Source organism: Lathyrus oleraceus, chromosome 4 (assembly GCF_024323335.1).
Source record: "Lathyrus oleraceus cultivar Zhongwan6 chromosome 4, CAAS_Psat_ZW6_1.0, whole genome shotgun sequence".
NCBI classification, from domain to species: domain Eukaryota; kingdom Viridiplantae; phylum Streptophyta; class Magnoliopsida; order Fabales; family Fabaceae; genus Lathyrus; species Lathyrus oleraceus.
The window spans coordinates 278148323-278167236 of NC_066582.1; positions in this window are offsets into that span (position 1 = coordinate 278148323).

An 18914-nucleotide genomic window follows, 5' to 3' on the forward strand; every position below is an offset into this window, starting at 1 on the left:
CCTCCTCTGTACAAAAGACTCCTGCTTCTGTTGGCCCTAGTGGCAATTCGAAAGAAGACTGTGATGAGATGCTGAGGCTCATCAAGAAGAGTGAGTACAGTGTTGTAGATCAACTTCTACAAACACCATCCAAGATCTTCGTGTTATCGTTGCTTCTGAATTCAGAACCGCACAGAGAGGCTCTGCAGAAAGTCTTGGATGTGTCTTATGTCGATCACGACGTCACATTAGAACAGTTTGATAGTATTGTTGCAAACATTACTGCTTGCAACACTCTGAGTTTCTGTGACTCTGATCTCCCCGAGGAGGGAAGAGACCACAACTTGGCATTACACATTTCTATGAATTGCAAAGACGACACCCTGTCCAACGTGCTGGTGGACACTGGGTCATCCCTAAATGTATTTCCAAAATCCACTCTCTCCAGATTGTCATTTCAAGGGTCTCCCATGAGGCAGAGTGGAGTTGTTGTGAAAGCTTTCGATGGGTCGCGTAAGACTGTGATTGGGGAAGTTGATCTCCCAATCAAGATTGGACCAAGTGATTTCCAGATCACCTTTCAGGTTATGGATATCCACCCATCTTATAGCTGTTTCCTTGGTAGACCATGGATTCACGAGGCTGGCGCCGTGACATCCACCCTACACCAGAAGCTGAAATTCGTTAAGAACAAGAAACTGGTTGTGGTAGGGGGAGAAAAGGCTCTCCTGGTTAGCCACTTGTCTTCCTTCTCATACATAGATGTTGATGATGAAGTTGGAACGCCTTTCCAAGCTTTATCTATAGCCGAGCCTGTTGAGAAGAGGACTCCTTCATTTGCTTCCTATCGTGATGCGAAATTGGCCATTGAATGTGGTGCAATTGCTGGTCTAGGAAAAATGATCGAGCTTGAAGACAACAAGTCCCGGGCTGGCATTGGCTATTCTTCTGGGGTCTTCAACGACAAAGGGTTGTTCAAGAGTGGAGGTTTCATCCACCCCGCTCAGAGCGAAGAAGTTGCTGCTGTTCTTGAAGAGGATGCAGAGGATTCTGACAATTTTGTCATCCCTGGCGGGATCTGCCACAATTGGGTCGCTGTAGATGTTCCTACAGTCATTCATAGATCAAAGTAAAGTTTCACTTTGTTTAAAAACCCTTCTCCCATGCCAAAAGGAGAAGTGATGACATTGTTGGCAACATTTATACAATGATATTTCATTCAATAAATTCATGTTAAATGTTTGTTTTTCCAATTATTTTCACTTTTTGCTTTTTGCATGAAATTGGTGATCACAAAAAACCCTAAAAACAAGAATAAAAGCAATCTTTTCATCTGCATAATGATGTCTTGTTTGATTTCTAAAAAAGCTTTTATATCAAAATCATTATGCAGGTTGATTCTTAAACCCATTGAACATAATGATCCAACGCCATCTCCCAATTTTGAATTCCCTGTATTCGAGGCAGAGGAAGATGATGTTGAAGAGATTCCTGATGAGATTACTCGTCTTCTTGAGCACGAAGAGAAGATCATTCAGCCACATCTCGAGAATCTAGAAACAGTCAACTTGGGGTCTGAAGATTGTGTTCGAATGGTGAAGATTGGGGCACTCCTTGAAGAGTCTGTGAAGAAGGGGTTGATCAGTTTGCTACGAGAATATGCTGATATCTTCGCTTGGTCGTACGAAGACATGCCAGGTCTGGATACAGATATTGTGCAACATTTCCTGCCTCTGAAGCCTGAGTGCGTGCCTGTGAAGCAGAAGCTCAGAAGAACTCATCCAGATATGGCAGTGAAGATCAAAGAGGAAGTTCAAAAGCAAATTGATGCGGGGTTTCTGGTGACTTCTACGTATCCTCAATGGGTGGCCAATATTGTGCCCGTGCCTAAGAAAGACGGAAAAGTCCGGATGTGTGTGGATTACTGTGATTTGAATAAAGCTAGTCCAAAAGATGATTTCCCTCTACCACACATTGATATGTTGGTAGATAATACAGCTAAATTCAATATCTTCTCCTTTATGGACGGATTTTCCGGATATAATAAAATCAAAATGGAACCCGAGGATATGGAGAAGACAACATTCATCACACCTTGGGGAACATTCTGTTATCGAGTGATGCCCTTCGGTTTGAAGAACGCCAGAGCCACGTATCAACGCGCTATGACTACCTTGTTTCATGACATGATGCACAAGGAGATTGAGATCTATGTCGACGATATGATTGCTAAGTCACGAACGGAAGTTGAACATGTTGAGCATTTGTTGAAGCTTTTTCAGCGTTTGAGGAAGTTCAAGCTTCGTCTGAATCCCAACAAATGTACATTTGGAGTCCGTTCTGGCAAGTTATTGGGTTTTATTGTCAGCGAGAGAGGTATTGAGGTTGATCCTGCAAAGGTCAAAGCAATACAAGAGATGCCTGCGCCCAAAACTGAGAAGCAAGTCCGAGGTTTTCTTGGCCGCTTGAACTATATTTCCAGATTTATATCCCACATGACTGCCACATGTGCGCTGATATTCAAGCTCCTCCGGAAAGATCAGTCTCATGATTGGACCGAATATTGCCAGAAAGCTTTCGACAGTATCAAAGAGTATCTGTCTGAACCTTCGATCTTGTCTCCGCCTGTAGAAGGAAGACCTTTGATCATGTATCTGACTGTTCTTGAAGACTCCATGGGTTGTGTCCTTGGTCAGCAAGACGAGTTCGGAAAGAAAGAATCTGCTATCTACTACCTGAGTAAGAAGTTCACTGATTGTGAGTCTCGATACTCAATGCTTGAGAAGACATGTTGTGCTTTGGCTTGGGCTGCTAAACGTCTACGCCAGTACATGATAAATCATACAACTTGGTTGATATCCAGAATGGATCCAATCAAGTATATCTTTGAGAAGCCTGCTTTAACCGGGAGGATTGCCCGTTGGCAGATGTTGTTATCTGAGTATGATATCGAGTATCGAGCTCAGAAAGCTATCAAAGGTAGTATCTTGGTGGACCACTTGGCACACCAGCCGATTGAAGATCATCAGTCAGTTCAGTATGATTTCCCAGACGAGGAGATTTTGTATTTGAAGATGAAAGGTTGTGACGAGCCTACACTCGATGAAGGGCCAGAGCCTGGTTCCCGATGGAGTATGGTATTCGATGGCGCTGTAAATCAGTACGGAAATGGAATTGGGGCAGTAATCATTACTCCTCAGGGCACACATATTCCTTTTACAGCAAGGCTAACCTTCAAATGCACGAATAATATGGCTGAGTACGAAGCCTGTATCATGGGATTAGAAGAATGCATCGACTTCAGGATCAAGCATCTGGATGTTTATGGTGATTCAGCCCTGGTTGTCAATCAGATCAAGGGTGAGTGAGAGACGAATCAGCCAGGTCTCATTCCATACAGAGATTATGCGAGGAGGATTTCAACATTCTTTACTGAAGTTGACTTTCATCATATTCCTCGAGAGGATAATCGGATGGCAGATGCTCTTGCTACGCTCGCCTCCATGATTGTGGTCAAGTATTGGAATGAAGTTCCCAATATCACCGTGATGCGTTTGGATAGACCAGCTCACGTGTTTGCAGTTGAAGAATCAAAAGACGACAAGCCTTGGTATTACGACATCAAGTGTTTCCTCCAGAACCAGGTCTACCCGCCTGGGGCATCTGTGAAAGACAGGAAAACTTTGAGAAGGTTGTCGGGCAGTTTCTACCTCAGCGGTGAAGTGTTTTACAAAAGAAATTTTGACATGGTTCTGCTCAGATGCGTGGATAGACACGAAGCAGACCTGTTGATGACTGAGGTCTATGAGGGTTCATTTGGTACTCATTCTAATGGACATGCCATGGCTAGAAAGATGCTGAGAGCAGGCTACTATTGGCTGATAATGGAGTCTGACTGCTGCAAATACGTGAAGAAATGCCACAAGTGTCAGATTTATGCGGATAAGATTCATATTCCTCCAACACTTCTGAATGTGATTTCATCACCATGGCCTTTCTCTATGTGGGGAATTGACATGATTGGCATGATCGAACCGAAAGCGTCCAACGGACACAGGTTTATTCTCGTAGAATTGATTACTTCACCAAATGGGTTGAAGCCGCATCATATACGAACGTGACCAGGCAGGTGGTCGTAAAGTTTATCAAGAATCAGCTGATTTGCCGTTATGGTGTGCCCGATAAGATCATTACTGATAATGGATCTAACTTGAACAATAAGATGATGGAGGATTTGTGTAGTTAGTTCAAGATTGCACATCATAATTCTTCTCCTTACAGACCCAAGATGAATGGGGCTGTTGAAGCTGCTAACAAGAATATCAAGAAGATTATCCAGAAGATGACAGTCACGTACAAAGATTGGCATGAGATGCTGCCATTTGCTTTGCATGGATATCGTACATCTGTCCGCACTTCAACAGGGGCAACCCCTTTCTCTCTTGTTTATGGCATGGAGGTTGTGCTCCCAATAGAGGTGGAGATCCCATCAATGCGAGTCTTGATGGAAGCCAAGTTGACTGATGCTGAATGGATTCAGAGTCGTTACGACCAGTTGAATCTGATCGAGGAGAAGCGATTAACTGCCATGTGCCATGGCCAGTTATATCAGCAGAGAATGAAGAAAGCATTCGATAAGAAGGTCAAGCCTCGTGTGTTCCGAGAAGGTGACCTTGTGCTCAAGAAAGTCTTGTCTTTCGCGCCCGATTCCAGGGGCAAGTGGACTCCAAACTACGAGGGTCCATACGTTGTCAAGCGAGCCTTTTCAGGCGGTGCTTTGATGCTTACAACTATGGATGGGGAGGATTTCACTCGTCCTGTGAATTCAGATGCAGTCAAGAAATACTTTGCCTAAAACAAAAACAGAATAACTCGCTAAGTTGAAAACCCGAAAGGGCGACTTAGGCAAAAAGGAGCGTCTCGGTGGATTGAAAACCCGAAAGGGCGATCCAGGCAAAAGTTAGAGACATGAAAAAACAAATATTTGCATCCCGCTAGATTGAGTACCTCATCCTGGGGCAATCTAGGCAAAAATTAGGGATTTGGCAAGTAACTGCATCTTGACAAGACTGTGTTCTACATCTGTCATCTATCAAAGATTCCTGTTCATTCGTCGTCAACTGAAGCTTCGAATACATCGAATCCGGAATTGGTGGAGAAATGGTCATTATGTTCAATGTAGCCCTTTTCCAATATATATCACCAATTTCAAACTTGTACAAATCTATGGAGTCTCGCCATTTGCAGGCTACTATTCCATCAAATAAATTTGAGCCTTTATCCAATTATTTGCAATCTTATTTGTTTCTATTCAACAAATGTTTTGCATGTTTTAATTGATAAAATATCATTGTTTTAAATAAATGAATTTTTCACAAATTGTTTTTAAACAAAGTGAACATTCACAATGATTCAAGGATACTTAGGAGATCCGCAGTGCTCTCCCAAGGGTGGCATGATTCCCAACAGGGTAAGATATTTGTTTATATCTCAAGAATAACTGTATCTTTTTCCTATAAAACCTTTTATGGTTTCTCCTCAGCGAGGTTGCTCAGTGCAGTGTTGGTTGAAGTTGTTCAGCTTCATTTCCCCGGCAGTACAACATTCTTCCTCCAAGGCTCTATTAGCCCTATTGTGGTTTACATCCCAGTAGAGTGTTGTTTTAGCCCTATTGTGGTTTACATCCCCAGTAGAGTGTTGTTTGAACACTTTTGTGGGTCAATCCCAAGCAGAGTGTTTGTTGAAGACTTCAACTTTCCTCTCCAGCATTATTCTCTCCCCAGCATGGGTGCTGTTCTTTGGAAGATTCGGTATTTAGTGGGTTGACATCCCAATATCCCGTTATTTCTTCAGATAGATCGCCAGCGGAGTTGTTGGCATGATGAACTTTATCGATGTTACCTATCCCCATCAGAGGTATGGTTGCCTCCTGGCATCTCTGATCCCTAGTAGAGTTGCTTGTGTGGTAGGATCTACTTGTGTGATCTTTTCTCCCTCAGTGGATTTTTTCCCCAGTGGAGTTGTTTGGAGTTGCTTTCGTGGCAGTTTTCGCCTGTGCTGCGAGTTCCTCTTTCCCAGCTGAGATTGATGATCCATCCTTGCAGATGATCCTTGTTGTCTTTGATCCCGGTAGATTGTTTGTTCTCCGGTGATCCTGGCTTTCTCTTTCGAGATGTAGTACCGGGTGTTTGATTCCTGGACCTGTTGGTGTTAGATATGTTTGTTTTGTCAGCATTCATCAAACATAAATCAAGCATATTCATGCATACTTTCAACATTCAGATATTCATGTTGCATTTTTTTGCCATATATCTTTTGTTTATTGTCTCCTGCTAATTGGTGATATAGATCTCCCCAGTAGATCTCCCCAAGCAGATGTCGGGTGTCTAATCTCTCAATATAGAGTCAGCCCCTTAAGCAGAAAGTGTCTGTCTTTCCTTCTGCATTTCCCCACTGAGTTATATCCTCGTGGATGGCGGTTGTTTCCGTTCCCTCCCAACACACATAATGGGATGGGTTTTCCCTTTTGAGTTCTTTCCTCATTAGGATGAGTCTTGATTCAGTTCGCCTTTTTGGATCATTCCTAAATTGGCTTCTTTGTGGCTGTCTCTTGTGCTTCCCTGTGGTATAAATGAATAGTTGCTTACTAACCGGAACTCATTCATCTTATCCTCAGTGGAACTCGTGGCTTTCTACCTACTAACCGGTAGTCGTAAGTCCTATCTGTGTGGTTTACTGCCTACTAACCGGTAGTTATAAATCCTACTTTTATCCCCTAGCAGAGGTAACCTTTGTGGTTCATTCTGGTTGATGGCGGATTTTGTGGTCTTCTACCTACTAACCGGTGGTTGTAAATCCTATTTTTTTTGCTTTGTTCCTAAGCAGAATCTTCGGTCTTCTACCCATCATCTCGGTAGTTGTAAACCCTATTTTCTCTCCTTGCAGAGTTAACCTTGTTTGTTCATCCCAACCGATGACAGTTACTTTCCGTGGTTTTCTGCCTACTAACCGGTAGATGTAATCCCCTCTTTGCGGTTATCATTACCCAGTTTTCGGTATTGATATTCCTTTCTCCTTTTGGATATTTGCTTTGATTAAGCAATTTTATCCCCAGCGGGTCTTCCCCTTCCTTGTGGATATTTGCTCTGAGTAAGCAATTTTATCCTCGGCGGGTCCTCGTTCATTCACCGTTTGCCGGTAATGTTTGTTATCCCTTTTGATTGGTCATCATTATCATACCTAGATTAGTATCTTGATGCCTTTCTTTTCGGTTGATTTATCCTTTAACAACCTATAACCCGGTTATGGATAATCTTCCATGCGAGTATATTATCTACATTTTGACGGCAATAGATAATATATCTCATGCACTCTTCAGTCGGAGCCTTTCGTGTTTCCCCAGTCGAGTAAGATTCGTTGTCCCTTTGCGGAATCAAATATTCATTTTACCCCATTTGTTCTGATGATTGCCTTACTTGCAATTTATCCCCAGTGAGTCATCTCTCGTCTACCCTTTTGTTGTTGGTAACGTTTGTTTCTCTTTTCGGTTGATTTATCCTTTAACGACCTACAACCCGGTTATGGATAATCTTCCATGCAAGTGTATTATCTATGTTTTAACGGCTATAGATAATATATCGCATGCGCTCTTCAGTCGAAGTCTCGTTCTTCCCAGTTGAGTAAGATTCGTATTCCTTGTGGAATCGAACGTCCATCCTATAAACAAGTCTGCTTTTCTAGCTTTCTTCAGGATGATGAGTGTTTTGGAACACAAACCAATTCACGATTTTGGTTGACTTATCCTTTAAACAACCTATAACCCGGTTATGGATAATCTTCCATGCGAGTATATTATCTACGTTTTGACGGCTATAGATAATATATCTCATGCACTCTTTGGTTGAATCCTTTGTTTGTTTCCCCAACTGAGTAAGATTCGTATTCTGTACAGAATCGAATGTCCATCCTATAAACAAGTCTGCTTTTCCAGCTTTCTTCAGGATGATGAGTGTTTTGGAACACACACCAACTCACGCTTTGGTTGGTCACCTATTATATACCTACTACCCGGTATCCTTGGTGTCCCTTCCTTTCTGCTCCCTATTACGACCTCGGTCCCCTGTGGAGTCAGATTTTCCTGAGTCGAAATATACCTTTTTCAAGTCTTCCTCAGATGATTTGGTCGATTGATATCTCTCACCCGTACACAGGTCTTAGATATTTATTCTTCCCGAGCTTGTTACTCACTAACCGGTAACATCTCATCCTTTTGCTTCCCCTGGAGAGTCTTTGTTAGATTTCCCCAGCGGAGTAGTTGTTGTGATTCGCTTTTTGCTGTATTGGCATAACTCTTCAGTACATGCATTTTCCCGGCAGAGTTGTCTTGTCAGCTCTTTCCCCAGTCTGAGTCCGGATTTTCATCTGAAGTATCCTTTGTGGATAGTCTTGTTGTGTTGGCGTATGTCCCAGCACATGCATCTTTGAGTCAGCTTGATTCTTTCCATCGGATGTGTTTCCCTTTGGAATTTCTTCTCCCCAATAAAGTCTTCAGTTTCAAGTCGTGTCCTGCTCACGCATTTTTTCTTATTTCTATTCCCATAAGAGTCACGTTAGAGTCTTTGTCCCATGGAAGTGCATCATTCATGTGGATTTGTCTTTTCTCCTGATTTCTTTCCTTCTTTGTGGACCCATGTTCCCACAGAGATATTTTGTTTTACATACATACATTTGCATCATGAGGTCTCTCAGGGACCAAAATTTATCTCATCGTTGTTATTTAAGCCCATTCTACCGCGTCGAGATGAAGATTTTAACCTTCACTTCTCCGGCTAGAATGATCTTAAATAGGGGCATCTGTAAGACCCCAATTTTGTCCCTGAGATCCCTCATGGCATCATATCATAGCATTGCATAGCCTCAAGGATCTCTGAGCATCTTGCCTTTCTCTCCTTTGGGTGGGGATCTTTTGTGAGTGGTTCTAGATCACCAAGCATTGCTTGCATTGTATATCATTGTTTTTCTTGTTTAATCACTAACCAAAAGCACCAAAAATATGTCATCTAACATTTGTTTTTTGCAGTCTAAGCAAGCACAGGTCAAGACAATTCAAGGTTTTCCTTTGTACAAGAGGTGATGGTATTCTCTTGGTATGAGGACCACATGTCTTTATTTTGAGCTTATATGAGCTAGAGGTTCATTTTGGAGCAAATTCCCCAAGTGGTTGAAGCTCAAATTCATCAGGCATTGTCAAGGTCATCTGAGGACCATATAGTCAACTATACAGTCAATTGAAGGCTTTAAGGTGTGGGAATTGATCTGAGACATCCCATTCATGTTCAAACAAGGCTTATTCATCATGACAAACATCTATGTTGAAGAATTTGAAGCCAGTGCAAAAGTTTCCCAAAATGGAAAGTGACTTGTAATTTCAAGTTTCCAAAAATGGCAAGTTTTTGGTCCACATTCAACTTGACTTTCCAACATCAAAGAAGCTTCAAATGAATTTTTGGTCAACATGAAAGTTGAAGATCTTTCTCTCCCATTTCCAAAAAGTCCAAGATCATGAGCATCTGATGAATGGTTAAGGAGATATGATCCAATGATTGCCAAGTGTGCTTGAAACTTCAAAATGCCATAACTTTTGATCCAAAACTCCAAATTGAGTCCCTCTTTTTGCAAAATGCTTCTTGTGACCTATATTTTCCAAATCCATCATTGCATTGCATGAAATTATCTCATATAATCATTTGCCCATGCATGTGTCATTTTGGAGGGAAAATGGAGAATTTGAATTCTATTGATCATACATGAAAAATACCAATGCCATTGTGTTCATGAGCTGATTTTAAGTGAATTTGAGCCCTCACATGGCACTGTTCACGTGTGCTTTCACCATGCAAGGGTGTTTTTGCTAATTTTTCCATGCACCTCATTCTCACTAATCTTCCATTAACCATTGCCTAATTATCATTTAAGGGTGATTAGTACATGGTATATAAGCTTAAGCATAACAAAATTTTGAGAACAATCACATTCTAGATCTAGATTTGAGATTTCCCTCCAATTTTTCTCTCAATTGAAACTTCAAAATTCTTCACATAGCATAGCAATTTTCTTGCATATTCTGGTTTATTGAGCATTGTTGATGAAGAATCAAGCATTGATTTGAAGATTTTGGCCAAGATTCAAGCACATCAAGCTCATGAAGATGAACATGGTTTTCTAAAATTCACCAAGATCCAGTACATTTCAAGCCTCAATTTCTACATCAAGCTTCATAACAAGAGTAAGGGAGAAGATCTGGACACTTTTGATAGCTTGGATCCACGATTTCATCATTCTGCTCTTCAAGAGGTTAAAATTCGATCATCACCTTTCTTCATTTTATGCACATGATATTGTAGATCTTTTCATGCTGATAATCCTGATGCTTTTAGATTTTAAAATGGATGAATATTGATGAAGTTGCGTTGATTTAAAGTTTGATGTGCAAATATGTTTGTCTTCAATCCGTCCAATTCATGGAGAGTTAGGTTTAGCTTTTATGATATTTGAAATCCTCGCGACGAGACCTTTCCAATGGTATATATTTCATAAATTTTTGGAAAAAAATTCTTGAGCACCGCCGTGGCTCCACCGGAGAAGACGGTGGAAACCACCACGCTCCGCCTCTGGTTCTTGGCCTAGGGTTTGCTGGTTCAAACGCGTCGTTTCACTGTTAGCACGCCCATAGCCTTTGCGTCTTGTGTTCGAGTCCGTTCCATGACATTTCTAAAAATCCATTTATTTTTACCATGCCTTAAGCGCTGCGTTTTGATGCTAAGCGCTTGCAACCTGAGTATCCATGGTTCGATTCCTGGCCGTGTCAATTGTGATTTTATTTTTTCATGCGCCTTGAAACCATACGCTCTTGTGTTCGATTCCTAGCGAGCGATATTTTAATTTTCCCACTGAATTTTATGCTGAGCGCGCTGTTAACTGGCATGGCATTGGTTCGAATCCTGGCTTGATGCATTTGCTAATTTCCATTCACATTAATATTTTCTACATGTTTCACATTTATTTCATTATTTTCATCAATTTACAAAAATCATAAAAAATAGAAAATGTGTCCAATTAAATCCAAATTTTTTCCTACATGATCATTTGAATGTCTATTATTTTGTGATGCTGATTTCTTGATTTTATCATTTTCTGGATTTTAATTGAGATTGTGTGTTTGAACATGTATGCAAAGTTACCATGCTTCATTCAATTGATTGTGAAATGCTCATTAATTGTCCAATTACCATGAAATTTGATATGCTGATTCCTAACATGTTTCTTGATTTTTGAGAATTGTTTTGGCATTTTTAGCATTTTCCATCTCTGTTTTAGACACATGGATGTATGGTGTGACAATGTGTGTCACACAATTTGATGTTGCTCTTGTTCATCTTCATATACATGTCAATTGAGCTTTTCTGATTCCAATTTTTTGCATGATGCTTGTGTTTAACATGTTGTGTGCGCATAAAAATTTTCATGATCATTTGATTCATTTCTGTTTTAATATGGAATTTCTATTCTTGATGTCCAATTGTGTGCATTGTGATTGCCTTTGCCTTATCTTGTTTATTAGATGGCTTTGCTTGTTGATTTGGATTTGATCCTTTTTAGGACATGTTCTTACTTGTTTAAATGTGCTTCATGTTGAACATCAATTTCTATTTTAACTTTTTGCTTTGCCTTTGACCCTAGTCTTTGCACTAGTGGTTTGTACTCACCGATTGTGTTTGTGTTTCAGGTATTAACACTAATGATTGGTATGGCCTCATCATATGAGTTGCCAATTACTTTGGTTAACTAACTTTGATTGTGTTGTAGGTTCTTTGGTGGTGAACTCACTTGATTGATTGCCTTTTAGGATTTGCTTTGTGTACATATTGGAAACCACTGTTGTTGTCTGTTGGTTGTTTGTCTAAATATCCTACTGATTGTTTTGACTTTTGTACAGGTACCTTAGTAGCTTTTAGCTCATTACTTGAGCTTTGCTTTGCTTGTGGTTGGTATACCACTTAGGTAACCTCTCTAACTCCATGTAGTCTGGAAGCTCTGTCGTTTCTTTTGGCAGGCATTTGGCTGAAGTCCTCCTTAAGAGGCAATGTCTGTGATTGTTTATTTTTGTGCTAAAGACCTCCATGTCGAGGCATGTGACTTAAGTCCTCCTAAGTGAAGAGGCAATTGGCAGATAGAAGGGATTTGCAATCAATCCCCTGCTATTCAGTTGAGTCTTTTATTATGCTCGCACTACGTGCTGAAGCTTTTGAATAAACACCCAAAATCTTGTATAGAGTCAGTCATGTGGAATAGGGTCCCTCATTCTGGATCCTCACACCTTCTTTGATTCAAGATCACACAGGCCCGAGTTAAGAGCTATGAGGTCTAACCCTCATTAACTTTCATCTGCTCACCCTGACGGTCAATGTCAGTGGTTAAGAGCCTCAACACCCCTTACAGTTTTGGCTTGTTTGTCGAGGTTGATATGACCCCTTGACTAAAGCCCAACTTTGTCTGAGCCTCTTGCTTGTGTATAAAGTGTGATAATTGATTACTTGTTTGCTTATTTGTGCATCATTCATATGTTTGCTTTTCATGCATCTTTGCTTGTTTGTGGAGTCAGATGTAAGACCATTGATTGGCTATCTGTTTCCTGTTTCTTTTGTTGAGTCAGATGTAAGACCATTGATTGGCCATCTATTTCCTATTCTGTTTTCTTTTATGGAGTCAGATGTAAGACCATTGATTGGCTATCTGTTTCCTATTCTGTTTTCTTTTGTGGAGTCAGATGTAAGACCATTGATTGGCTTTCTGTTTCCCAACTTGTTTTTTGGAGTTGGATGTAAGACCATTGATTGGCACTCCGTTTCCAGTTTTGTTGTTCTCTTATGAGACCATGCTTATTTGCTTATTGCTTTGTGTTGCCTAATTCCAAAGGAACTTACTTGGATCATTTCTATGATCTCGAGAAAGCAACTCCTATTTGTGGCTTTGTCCCTTAACCCCACTTCTATTTATCCAAAGGAATGGCTAGAAAGATTACATTACATAAAGAAACTCGTTTTACATACGAGGGAGTGAGATGAGAAAAGAAGTTACATTGAGAGATTAAAAGAGAGGCACGACACGCAGGTCGTATTTTAAAACCCAAAACAAAATAAAGGAAAACTAAGGCCATAACCGATCACCACAAGACAAGAATAATAAACACATTATTATTATTATTATTAGTTTTAATTCTTTTAATTAATTAAAACCAAATTAAATTTCGACGACCGATCACACTACACAGAGTTAGTCGAACGGGTGTATTCTGTCTTGCGTTAACCGGTTAACCAAATGCGTTAACCGGTTAACACTGTTGAAAAACTGTTAGAAAATTGTATTCCATCTTGCGTTAACCGGTTAACCATATACGTTAACCGGTTAACACTGTTTGAAAATCTTTTAGAAAACAATATTCCGTCTTGCGTTAACCGGTTAACCATATACGTTAACCGGTTAGCACTGTTTGAAAATCTGTTAGAAAGCACAACTCTTGTGCAGTCACAACCCTAATCGCATAACTCCTTGACAACACAACCCTTGTGCCGTCACTAACCCTAATGCACCAATTTCATACCGTCAAACACATCTCGATTGTTGATTCAGTATGATTGATCAACACGTCATTGCTTCACCATACTAATGTCGGATCAAGAAGCAAACAACCATTGATTGCTCAAAGGAAAACAACCATTAAGTGTTTGAATGAATGAAACAGGAACAGTATATCATATATACCGTATTTTGCATCAGGATTACTTATATCATATATATAACTTGATCGATCTCGATTTAATTACTCATTTATTCTTTGATTCATTCTGTCTTTAATTGTATTAATACAGAAAATAAACAGTTATCAGATTCATGGTTTCGTAAGTGGCTCTGATACCACTGAAGGAGAATGGCGATCCAAAACGCAGCAGAATTTAAAATTTCTCCTTTAATGATCCTTACGAATGGGCATGATCAGTGATAGAATCGTTACCTCTTGTGGCGATCACGAACGTTGAACGATGACAACGCCTCTACTCAGTCCACACGAACGTGTTCCTTTAATCTCAGTGCTAGCTGCTATGAATGAAGGCTTTGAGTGAGTGAGAGAGAGAGAGAAACGAAATTGCAAGAGTGACAATGCTTCTACCCAAGGGTTCTAATTATAGAACCACTTGAGTGGGCTGCAAGCTAAAAAGCCCACTCAAGTGTATATGGCCCATATCTTATAATATGCCATATACACTTAAGGGCACCGTACATTACCGTATTCCTTAATTAATCTATCTCTCATCAATTCGTCCTTTATGTGTGACCATATAGGTTTTCGCGATATTGGTAATTATATTAAATCACGTATTCAACATAGTAAATAGTGAGTGGTATCTAGCAACACATCACTGCTATCCAAGACACGAAAATGTCATGTGATATGACAAATCCTTCTGTGATAATAATTATGTGTATAATTACCCTTTTGCTCTTATGTCTATATTGAACACAAGGCATAGATCGTGTCATCCTTGTCCAGTTTAATATTGGGCCCATAGACATTTATCCTGTTACGCAAGATAGGCAAATTCCATCTAGATCACTCATGTCCCTTAGCATGCGTCGTGGAGTACCCATCAATTGTCTTTATGGTCATCCAGTTACGAACAACGTTTGATCAGCAATAAAGCACTCGACTCTACATCTAGGGTCCATAGTGGTTTCTAGGGGTGGCAAACGGGCATGCCCGCCCCGTTTCGGCCCGCCCCGCAAAAGCCCACAAAAAAACGGGGCGGGGCGGGGCGGTCATAGTTGAGGATGCGGGCCTAAAACTTAGACCCGCCCCGCAAAAAATTGAGGGCGGGGCGGGGAAAGCCCGCAGGCACTGCACTCTTTAAGCCTAAAAATGCAAAAATATATGTAAATACACGTGCCCGCAAAAGCCCGCGAAAAAAACGGGGCGGGGCGGGGCAGACACATTTGAGGGTGAGGGCCTAAATCCTTGGCCCGCCCCGCACAAAAGTGCGGGCAAAACGGGCATTCCCCGCGGGCCGAGCCCGTTTTGCCACCCCTAGTGGTTTCAGGTCGAAGGGTGGTATACACCATTATCACCATGAGAATAACTTATGACACTTTGCATAACATTCTATATAGTATTCTCATAGCGGGTCAATCTCGTATAAATATTACTCTTAATATTCATACCTATGTTTAAGACTTGATAACTCTTTATCCATGATCCATGAGATGTGATCATCAGTTTATAAACATAATAGTCTTCATGCTTTAATGTTATCCCACTTCACAATAAAGCTTGACTACGAATACTTTAAGAATAGTGTCCTTATGTTTAATGTGATCTCATGATTAAGTCATACTTGATACATTAAACGGACTAGCTATTCTAGGGACTTTATTAAACAAACATAATAAAGAAAAAGCCTTTTATTATTAATAAATATTTCGATACAAGTACCAAAAGTATTGGCCTCTAGGGATTACACCAACAGTAACTACTGAGGAAGATTTAGACATGTCATTCTTGGCAAGAAGATCTATGAGATATTTGGATTGAGTAAGAAGTAAAGTGCCATTGGACAACCTCCTCACCTCAAGGCCAAGAAAATAATACAAGTCCCCAAGTTGTTTAAGAGCAAACACATGATTAAGCTTGAGAGTGATTTGCTTAATGAGAGCTACAGAGTTGTCTGTGATAATAATATCATCAACATAAACTAGCATGTATACGGTAGCACTTTGGTGCTTATAGATAAACAAAGTGGTGTCACACTTGTTGTTAACAAAGCCAAAACACAACATGGTGGTTTTAATACACTAAAACCATTGTCTTGGGGCCTGTTTGAGGCCATACATAACCTTATGTAAATGACAAACCAGGGATGAATTGGAAGAGGTGAAACCATGAGGTTGCACCATATAAACTTCCTATTAAAGCAAGCCATTAAGGAACACATTGCTAATGTCTAATTGTTGCGAAGGCCAATTGTGAGTGAGAACCAATGTGATAATAAGCCTAATAGTAACATGCTTAATAACAAGAGAAAGTGTCTCATTAAATTCAAACTCATGAAATTGATGAAACCCTTTAGCAACAAGGCGAGCCTTATATTTGTTCATGGAGCCATCATCATTTTCTTTAACACAAAACACCCACTTGCACCCTATAGCTTTTAAGTTTGGGGGTAGAGGAACCAAAGGTCGAGTTTTGTTTATTTTAAAAGCACCATACTCCTCTTGCATAACAGCAAACCATTTAGGATCTTGGAGAGCTAGTTTAGCACTCTTAGGCTAAGAATGAACAAGGAAAACATAGGGGTTAAGACGAGGTAAAGGAACACCATACTTGGTTTTGGTATTCATAGGATGGGAATTATTTGGTAGAGGATGAAGAGTAGGATCCTTAGAAGGAGAGACATAAGAGAAGGATTGTGAAGTATGAGAATTATGCTAAGTGTTAGCTATGGAAGGAACAAATGCGGGTGAGGCATAAACACTAGGTAAGGAAGGTATAAAGTTAGAGGATATATGTTTTGTAGTAGTTTGACAAGGAATAAGGTGGACAGGAGAACTAGAGTTGATAAGAGGCTTAGTAGGAGAAGGAACTGAATGTTGAAAGGGGGAATTTAGTGTGATTATCGATAGAGAGGAGGATGGAACATAGGCTTAGGGAAATAAGGATGTCGTTGGGAATAATTCATGATAGGGAATAATTCATGCGGTAAATAAAAAAGAAGAAAGAATAATTATTTTTATGAAATACAAAATATAACACCAAACTCAATTTATGTGATGCACATGCATTAAAAATAGAAAAAATATATATGTTATTGACAAATGTATGTTATGAATAATGTTGAACATTGACTCAATAGAGAGAGATTGTGGAATTAATAATTTTGCCTGCCATAACAAAGTAAGTTAAATGAGAAAGATAATTAAATAAAACATTGCCTCATATTCCCTTTGTTTAATGTTTTAGAAGAATAGAAATGGGGGAGTGTCACACCCTAAATTTTCCCTTGAGTTTTTAGCCATTTCATTAAGTCATTTGAATTATATTACATTGCATTCTCGCACATATTGGAAACCAGGCAAGACCTTCGATGGTGCAACTAGATGTGGAATTTGAAGTCCAATCAGAGGCAATTGGACAAATCCATCCACTTGAGCTTTTTGACTTAGATATGAATGGAGAAATTACCGCTTATGGATTTACAATGCTTTGTTGAGGAGGTGGGGGTAGAGGCGGTTAATTGACCATTGCTTTAGAAACAATAATAGTTTCATGCGCAATAGAGGATCGAGTAACTTTAGATCCAACCATCACTTGGAATCATAGGAATTAGAGATCTGGAAGTTCAAAGAAATCTAAGTTGAAAAGATACTTAAATGGATAGAATACAAAGGATCTTTGCGTTCAGTTCTAAATGCTCTTGATTCAGTGACCTGAGTATGTTGTGAACTAACGAATCAAAGAGAGAATGTGAGATTGTGTAAATCATAGGAATTAGAAATCGTTTACCACTGACGGTGTCACTATTCCATTCTGGAACCAAAAATGGACTAATGACCAACAATGATGGCATATATGAGCTTTTGGTATGGTGGAGAAGGGGGGGTATACATTGTTAGCACTCCAACACTGAGTCAGTATGTGAGGAAGAATAGTGAATTGAAATTGTGTTTGAAACTTGTCACCTGATTTGACGCCTTCTCTATATATACTAGAAAGGGAATAACAAACTCACTATTTATTAGGAGTGAATTGCAGAGAGTTATTGGATGCCCTTGCTAGCGTCATATGGAGAAATCTCGTGTGCTAAGAAGGTTCAGGAAAGATTACTATCCCTTCAGGGTTTTCGGTCGGGGTCAATATGGCCGATCCAAAAAAATATATAATACCAATTGTAACACCTATAGTCATATGTCTAAAATAACAACCATTGGTATTAATAATTAGTACATGGACACATCAACATAAATATCTAGAAACAGACTAGATTTAAAATTTGCAACAACACAACAAATGTACTAATACATTGAAAACTAGACATAATCTCCATCACAGAAGAAAAGATGTTCCATCGGGTCTTCAGTGTCAACCATCACTACAAATTCCAATCAAAGTACATGTTTTACCTTAAAATATATCCAACAACATGTGATGTAATTCAAATCTTAGTGAGCTTCCCAATCTAAACCATCGAGTTTATCACTATCCATCAACTCAGTTAAGGTATACTTGAAATGTCATAAGGATATCTCACACCCATCCCATACGAACTAATACCAATAACTCATCTCGTGGTATCTCACTAGCCTTAAGAGTATTCTTAAGTCATTAAGGGTTCATAAGGATATCATAGATACTTAGCCTATCATATTGAAATAAAAAAGTGACAACTCTCTGTTACCACAACATAGCTATTAATCATTATTTATCTAATCACATGACACCTAACATAGTTCTACAGTATTACGCAGACTTAGATAAACTATGACTAGTCCAAAATAAGATTTACTATACTTCACACACTTGATTCATCTTAATTTTTGCTCAATAGAGTTTTAGGACTTAGGCAAGCTAGAAGAAATAATGAGGTATTGTAGCCTATCTTGTTGGTCGAGTATTCAGGATTTACCTATACTAGAATAATCAAGGTTTGCCCTGCAATACTGACTAAATATTCATGATTTGCTTATACAGGATATGATTAATCTAGGTTCGCCCTACAATACCAATTGAATATTTAGGATTTATCTATGCTAAATTAATCCAGGTTTTCCCTGCAATAGTCGTCCTCAGAACTCAACATTCATGATTTTCCTATATTAGAACAATCCAA